The 7614-nt window shown below is 42.8% G+C and overlaps 1 pseudogene; it reads left to right on the top strand.

The window, feature by feature from the left end:
• The first annotated feature begins 3717 nt into the window (after positions 1-3717).
• On the top strand, positions 3718-4537 carry LOC110211665 (E3 ubiquitin-protein ligase rififylin pseudogene; annotated as a pseudogene).
• The last annotated feature ends 3077 nt before the right edge of the window (positions 4538-7614 follow it).

The raw sequence follows: 7614 nt of genomic DNA, 5'->3' as shown, positions 1-7614 counted from the left end.
GTATGGCACTGAGCAAGTAAATTAATTTAGGCAGAAGTATCATTTTTTATTATGTTGACTTGGTCTACCCATCTACAATTAAGATTTCTCCAGTTGTTTAGATCTGTCTTTATTTGTGTGAAGAGCATTTTGTAATTATGATCATATAGTTCCTGGGTTTGTCTTGGCATGTCTGAGTCTTTACTGACTTAGGCCCCCTTGCAAGGTAGTCAGCTCAAACCTTAATGGAAGGACTGTTACATTAATAATAGATTAAAATAATCAATTTTAAAGGATATGTAGTCTCACTTACACCCAGCAGGCATTGGGAATCAAGGTACGTGTTAGGGGTTCTGTCTTTCCCACCTGCCCAAGGCTACAGGGGCTCCTTTTAGCTATGCAAAACCTGGATTTGTCTGTTTTCCTAACCCCACCACTCTGTGCTTCCTCTACTTGTCTCTTATAGCTAAAGTCTCTCAGACTATTCGAAGTCACTCCATCTCATGAGAATAAGAAGTCACAAGACTGTCCTTCAGGTAACTGCCTAAGGCCCACTTGGGCAAGGATGAAGATAAAGAAATAAGTACAAATTAAAGTACTGCTATCCTGCTGTAGGATCTTGATCTGTGGACATAGAATATAGACATCTGGAAGGACTTTGAGAGGCCAGGTGTGTTAAACATACTCCCTTTACATACTCCATACTCCCTTTACATACTCCAAGCTGACATGGATGGGACCATTCAATGGCAGTACAAATGTGGGATGAATAAAATTATATCAACAATGAGTCCTTTAAAGACAGATAGATGCTCCTAGAGCTATACCTTTTAAGGAAAGGTCTAGACCAGTCATACTTCACTGTCTGGCCTTTATCATTATTCTTCAACTGCTTTCTCCCTTTGCCCCACTGCTCCTTCTCCCATTGTTTAGTTCTTCCCAGAACCTCCATTGAATAAGGGCCCAGAATAACTATCCTTCATTCTCCGGACTTCACCACCATGCCCCTAGTGAGTACTCCCCCGACTCCCTTTTCAGTTCCTTTTATTTTTTATCTCCCCTTGCCTGGAGAGCAAGGACTGTTTTTCTTTTTTGCTTATATTTGTATCCTTAGAACTTAGCTCAGAGATTGCCACATGAGAAGTTGCTTAATAAATGATCCTTGACTTGACTGCCATAAAGTCAAGGGGAAGAAGAGGGAATACAGAAAAGCCTCAGACAGACAGCCAGCTAGCTGTACAATCTGCTCTTCACTTGTACAGTGATCATCAACAACTTAAGAACCCAGACTGAGAACGAGGCCTACTCTTTATGAAGGAGTAGGAGTGTCCTTTTTCCCAACTTCACTGAGATCAGAGGCCATTTCCACACATTACTATACTGTACTGTACTGTACTGTAGGCCCCCCTTGTTACATTGGGAGCTTATGGAAGGCAGATAACTAAGGGAGTGATGATGACAATCAACTTTATTGTAGAGCTAGTGTCATCTGTTCCTTAAAGTATCTTTTTGGAATAGATAGATAGATAGATAGATAGAGATATATAGCTATATAGATCTGTGTGTGTGTGTGTGTGTGTGTGTGTGTGTGTGTGTGTGTGTGTGTGTGTGTGTAAATTGACTAGCGGGCAAAATCCTCATAATTATTCTACACTGGCTTTTCTATTTAGGCAATCATGAAGCTTTTTCAGTGACTTGAACCTTAGCTCCCTGAACCAATTAAATCTGAAGGCTTATTAGATTAACTTTTAAAGAAAAACTAGTCTAGTCTTTTGTGGTGTAGCTGTTGCTTCTATGATACAATAGCCTATGGTGGCAAGGTCCTAAAGGTCTAGAGGACTCTCCATTACCTTATTTTTTTTTTTGATTGGGCAGTGGGGGTTAAGTGACTTACCCAGGGACACACAGCTAACAAGTGTTATGTGTCTGAGGCCAGATTTGAACTCAGGTTCTCCTGAATCCAGGGCCGGTTCTCTATCCACTGCACCACCTAGCTTCCCCCTCTCCATTACTTAAATGGCATTACTGAACCACTTTGACTTCAGAGGTGAAAGAAATCCATTATAAGTAGAACTGGAGGAGGAGCTTAGTGTACTTAAAAGAAAAAAAAATAAAGAGAAAAACAACAATGTATTGGACTCCCAAATGAGTGAACAATGGAGGAGAATAAAAGCAAGAGAGTCAGTCTTCACCTCCACTCTAAAAAAGGACCAAGTATGGAATTTTGACAATCTGGTCCATGTGTCAGGTGTTGCCAAATCTTCGCTCTTTAGAGGTCTCTGGATACAAAGTGGTGATGATGAACAGAAACAGTACCAGGAATCAGAGCTAGTGTACAAATGATGATACTTTCAGCAATCATTAAAACTTGTCACAGGCCAGGGTCATCCCTGCTAAGGTAGCTAAGAAGCCATTACACACTTACAGGGAACCTATTCAAGAGCCAGGGTTAATATCAAGAATTATTCCAATTGGTTCAGGGAGGAGTCAGAGCTAAGATGGTAAATTAGAGGCAGCCACAGGGGTGAACTCTCCCAACATTGTCCTCTAAACAATTTTAAAATAACTCCATAAATCAATTTGAAGTGGCAGAGCCAACAACGGTCAGAGTGAGACATTTTTACAGCCTGAGACAACTTAAGAGGTTGGCCAGAGAGATTTGTAACATTGGGGTGAGAGTCAGCCCAGAGCACAGTAGAAGCACCAGCCCTGGGTCTTGGAGGCGGCTATGAGAATGCAGCAGCAGTTTTAGGACATGTCAGCCCAGAGATGGGAGGAGAGTTGGACAGCTGGTCAGAAACAAGTCAGAAACAGATAACCAGGGGCCCTTTGCTGACACTGAGTGAAGCTAGCACTGATTGGCAACTGTAATGCTCATACACAATTCTGAGCCACAGTTCCAGCATGGAGAGGAAAGCTTTTGGTCAGTCACAGGGGAGAAGGGGCCCTGGTCACAGTTCCAAGGCAGAGAGGAGCACTAGCACTTGTGGCTGCAGAAGAGCAGGGGCCTTGGTCATAGTTCCAGGACCAAGAGGAGCTCTGATGCTTGTGGATGCAGGGGAGAAGGATAAAGGCCATAATGCAGATCAGGAGAGTAGTGAATACACCTGTCCCCCAATCATACCCCCTTAGAAGCACCAAAAACTTGTAGACACCCTGAACTAGTTCTTTAAAAAAGCAGCATAAAAAACCTAAAGCTTGAGACAGTGCTTTCCTGCCAGGTGAGCAGAACCCAACTTCAATATAATGTTCAAAGTTAAGAAATAGGCTGGGAAAATGAGCAAACAACAATAACAAAAGAACTTGGCCATAAAAAGTTACTACAGTGGCTAGGAAGAGCAAAGTATAAACTCAGAAGAAGACAAACAGCTACAAATAAAACCACAAAGAGAAATGCTAATTGGACCCAAGCCCAATACAAATTCCTGGAAGAGTTAAAGAAAGAGAAGAGTGGTAGAGAAAAAATTGGAAAAAGAAATGACAGTGATGCAAGAAAATTACGAAAAGAGAATTAACGGTTTGATAAAAGAGATACAAAAGATACTGAAGAAAATAACATCTTAAAAAACAGAATTGGATTTCCTAGGGCCACAGGGGAGGATGTCACTACCACCCCCACCTCGGCCCCTTAACCCTGGAAACATCATGGCCACTGACACCACGGCACCTGAAGCAACCTTTCCCAGACCTGGATGTAGAAGCTAGGCCCCTGCCTCCACACAGGTAGAGCTGGGGACAATGGCAGGTTTTATCACATGGGCAACTTGCTGCAACTGGTTCTGTCAGGATGGACATCCTGAGGAGACTCAGCAGCCCCAGGGAGTCAGAACACAAGCATATTCCTGCCCTGAGTACAGCTACATCCCTTCCCTTATGGGCTCTGAACCTAGCTACGAGAACTGTGGGACCCACTTTGGCAGCACAAGTAGCACACGTGCTTGGATTGTAAGAATTTCTGCATTTCCTGCTTGGGCCAAGTAGGAAACAGCGTTCACCTCTACTATCTCTGACAGTGTTTTCTCACCACAGCCTTTCATCAAGAAGAGCTGACGAGAATGAAGGCTAATGGCCATGTGCCACAGAACCAAGAAGAAGTGATATGCCTGGAGAATGTAGAAAGCCGCCTTATGGAGGATGAAATGCAGTGCAGTCTATTGACTCTGAGGACAGCTTTGTGCTAGTCTATTGTGTGAATGTGGAAGACATTGAGATCCTCACTGTATGGCAGCTCAAAGAGATTGTGGCTCAGGATTTTGTGAATTGCAAAGGCTGCTGTGAGAAGTGGGAGCTGATGGAGAGGGTCACCCAGCTGTACAGGTAGCAGAAGGTCCTCCAGCATTTTGTGTCTGGCGACGCAGATCAAAACGGGGAGCCAGCATCATCTAGTACAGAGGAAAATAGATGTAAGATTTGCATGGACTCACCTATCAGCTGTGTCCTATTGGAGTGTTGCCACATGGTCACTTGTACTAAGTGTGGGAAACTGATGAATGAGTGCCCCATCTGCCACAGCGATCCAAGGGATGTGATCCAAGCTGTGTATGTCTTCAGATCGTGATCGCTGGAACTAGGTACCTCCTTGCCTTATGGGGCAAATCGGTTCTCTTGTGGACTGACTGAGAGATATGCAAAGTATCACCTCAAGGCCATGGCCAACAAGAACAGAAAGAAACCCTGGGAGCTTCCTGCTTGTCTATCAGTCCTGCCCTTTTCACCACAACATTTTCCATCTCAGTGTTGGGATCTGATAAGGCTCCCTTCATGGATGGGGAACCTGCAGCCTCGAGGCCACATGTGGCCTTCTAGGTCATTGGGTGCGGCCTTTTGACTGAGTCCAAGTTTTACAGAACAAATCCTTTTATTAAGGGGATTTGTTCTATAAAGTTTGGGTTCAGTCAAAGGGCTGCACTCCAGGACCTAGAAGGCCACATGTGGCCTCAAGGCCATAGGTTACTCACCTCTGCTAGCCAATGGGAACTTAATCAGCCAAGCTTGGGGCAGAAATCAAATGGGCTCAGTCCATGTTTCAGTCCCTGTTTCATACAATCATTTGGTGAAAATGAACACAAACTTCCCAGCACTCAGACCATATTGGAATACTGTTTTCTCCCTTCAATATAAACCACACTTTTTAAGGATCTTTCTCTGCATAATTATCCCTGAGTATCTATCGTAATTCATCCCTCTGTGGACACAACTCAGTGCTGATTTTTTAATCATTCAGAAATCTTGGGTTGTTTTTTTTTCCTTTCATACACATGGCTGATTTTTCTGTCTGGTTTCTTGGGTTTAATTCAGTTACTGGTAATTTTCTCTCTCCTCACGTCTTCCTTTGACTTCTTCAGTTCCAAAGGCATCAATTGTCCTCAAAAGTGAGTAACTGGCTACCAGTGCTCTCACTAAAACTACAAGGATGGGGTGGTATTAAACAAAAGCCACGATGTCTTTTCCTGTCCCAGCTGTCATGTTGTGGGTAGGCAGGGGGAGACCCTGGGACAGTGGGATCCAACTATCCCCCATGGATTTTGGCTGACTCCTGTTTTGTTGTTGAGCCCCTTGTTTGCTGCCTTAATTAGACTAACGAGAAAACAGAATTTTTATGCCAGTGAATCTTTTGCTCATTGAAAATAAAGCTTTGAAGGTTGTTGATAAATCTCAACATAAGAGTTGATTACCTGAGTGTGTGATGGGAAGGTATTTGTCTCTATAAAGGCTTACCTGATTGAGCAGGTAATTTTCATCCAGGGAAATCCCAATCTTCTGTTAATTTTTTATTTTCACAGAGATTGGGGGTCTAAGACCATGTGTGTCACCCAGGTGAGAAATTTGATTTTACTCCTAAATTACCTCCTGCTTCCCTCCCCACATCCTGGAGTATTTAACTTCCACCACAATGACTAATTACCCTTCCAACATTTTCTTTACTTTTGGTGTGATTGCTATGACATTTCTGGTTAATGAGACTTCTAGAAAACTGGTTCACAATCTAGTAGTATAGACAGATCCAAACTAAGAAAAAGCTGTAAAGAAATAAGTGCCTCATGTACATGGTATAAATTTAAGTCTTTTAAAATTTTCTGAGCTTCTTTAAGTGGCTGATACTGAGATTCTTTCTGACTTCTAGTGGGTATTAAAGCAAGCAAAGTTGTGCTTTATAATTTCGTAATAAAGTTGAAATATGATTTTTTTTAAAAACCCAGAATGGACATAATGGTAAAAAAAAAAAGGGTACAAACATTCACTGAAGAAAAGAACTCTTTAAAAAGCAAAATCGGCAAAATGGAAAAGGAAGTACAAAAATTTACTGAAGAAACAAACTCCCTAGGAGCCAAGATGACGGAGTGAAAGCAGTGACTTGCTTGAGTTCTCCCCCAAACCCCTCCAAATACCTGTAAAAAAATGGCTCTAAACAAATTCTAAAGCAGCAGAACCCACAAAAAGACAGAGTGAAGCAAATTTCCAGCCCAAGATAGCCTGGATGGTTGATTGGAAAGGTATATCGTGCCAGGCTGGTCAAGGAGCTTAGTGTGATGTAGGCACGCAGGCCTCAGTGAACCAGGAGCAGGCCTCAAAGGACTGAATTGCAGGCAGCTGTGGCAGTTTCCTGGACTCATCCCACAAACGCCAAAGACAACTTAGAAGGTCAGTAAGAAAAGTCTGTTTCTTTGGTGAAAGAGAGAAGCTAGGTCTCAGCCCCAGTTCCCGAGCACGGCCCTGTGGTGATGACTGCTTCCTGAGCTTCCAGCCCACAGACTGAGGGGGAATCCAGTGGCTGATCAGAAGGGGATTGCAGGGATATCTCTGCTGGTGCAGGATTCTCTTGCTTCGCCCGTGCTTGGATCTGGGTCACAGTTCTGGGTGGCTGTCCTGGGGTGAGGAGGAGCGCTGGCGTGGTAGAGCATGTAGTGGAAGTGAAGACAAAATCCTCCTCACAGTTCCAAGACAGAAAAGAGTGCTTGTGGTCACTCATAGACCAGAGCACAGGCCAGGAAAGGAATAAACACCTCGTCCTCGATCCTACCACCTTGGAAGAACTGAAAATTTACAAGTTCCTAGACGTATCTCTAAAAATAGCTGTACAAACCCCCAAAGCTTGGGACAGTGCATTCTCTACATCGGAAGCAGACCTCTACCTTAACAAAGAGTTTATAACTCGAGTAATTGGCTGGGATCATGAGCAAACCTCACAAAAAGAGTCAGACCATAGAATCTTTTTTCAGTAACAAAGAAGATCAAAACACACAACCAGAAGAAGACAACGAAATCAAAGCTCCTACATCCAAAGCCTCCAAGAAAAATATGAATCAGTCCCAGGCCTTGGAAGAGCTCAAAAGGGATTTTGAGAAACAAGTAAGAAACTCCCTAAAAAGCAGAATTGACCAAGAAGGAAAAGAGGTACAAAAGCTCACTGAAGAAAATAATTCCCTAAAAATTAGATTTGGGCAAGCAGAAGCTAATGACTTGATAAGACACCAAGAAAAAAATAAGACAAAATCAGAAGAATGAAAAAAAATAAAAGAAAATGTGAAATATATCATTGGAAAAACAACTAACCTAGAAAACAGATTGAGGAGAGAGAATTTAAGAATTATTTGACGTTTTTTCTCTGAGGCTATATCTTGACTTGTGGGTCAC

Source organism: Phascolarctos cinereus, unplaced genomic scaffold (genome assembly GCF_003287225.1).
Source record: "Phascolarctos cinereus isolate Bilbo 61053 unplaced genomic scaffold, phaCin_HiC Scaffold_2;HRSCAF=192, whole genome shotgun sequence".
NCBI lineage: Eukaryota > Metazoa > Chordata > Mammalia > Diprotodontia > Phascolarctidae > Phascolarctos > Phascolarctos cinereus.
Note: the sequence above shows the minus strand (reverse complement) of the source record. Positions and strands in the feature narration are given on the sequence as shown.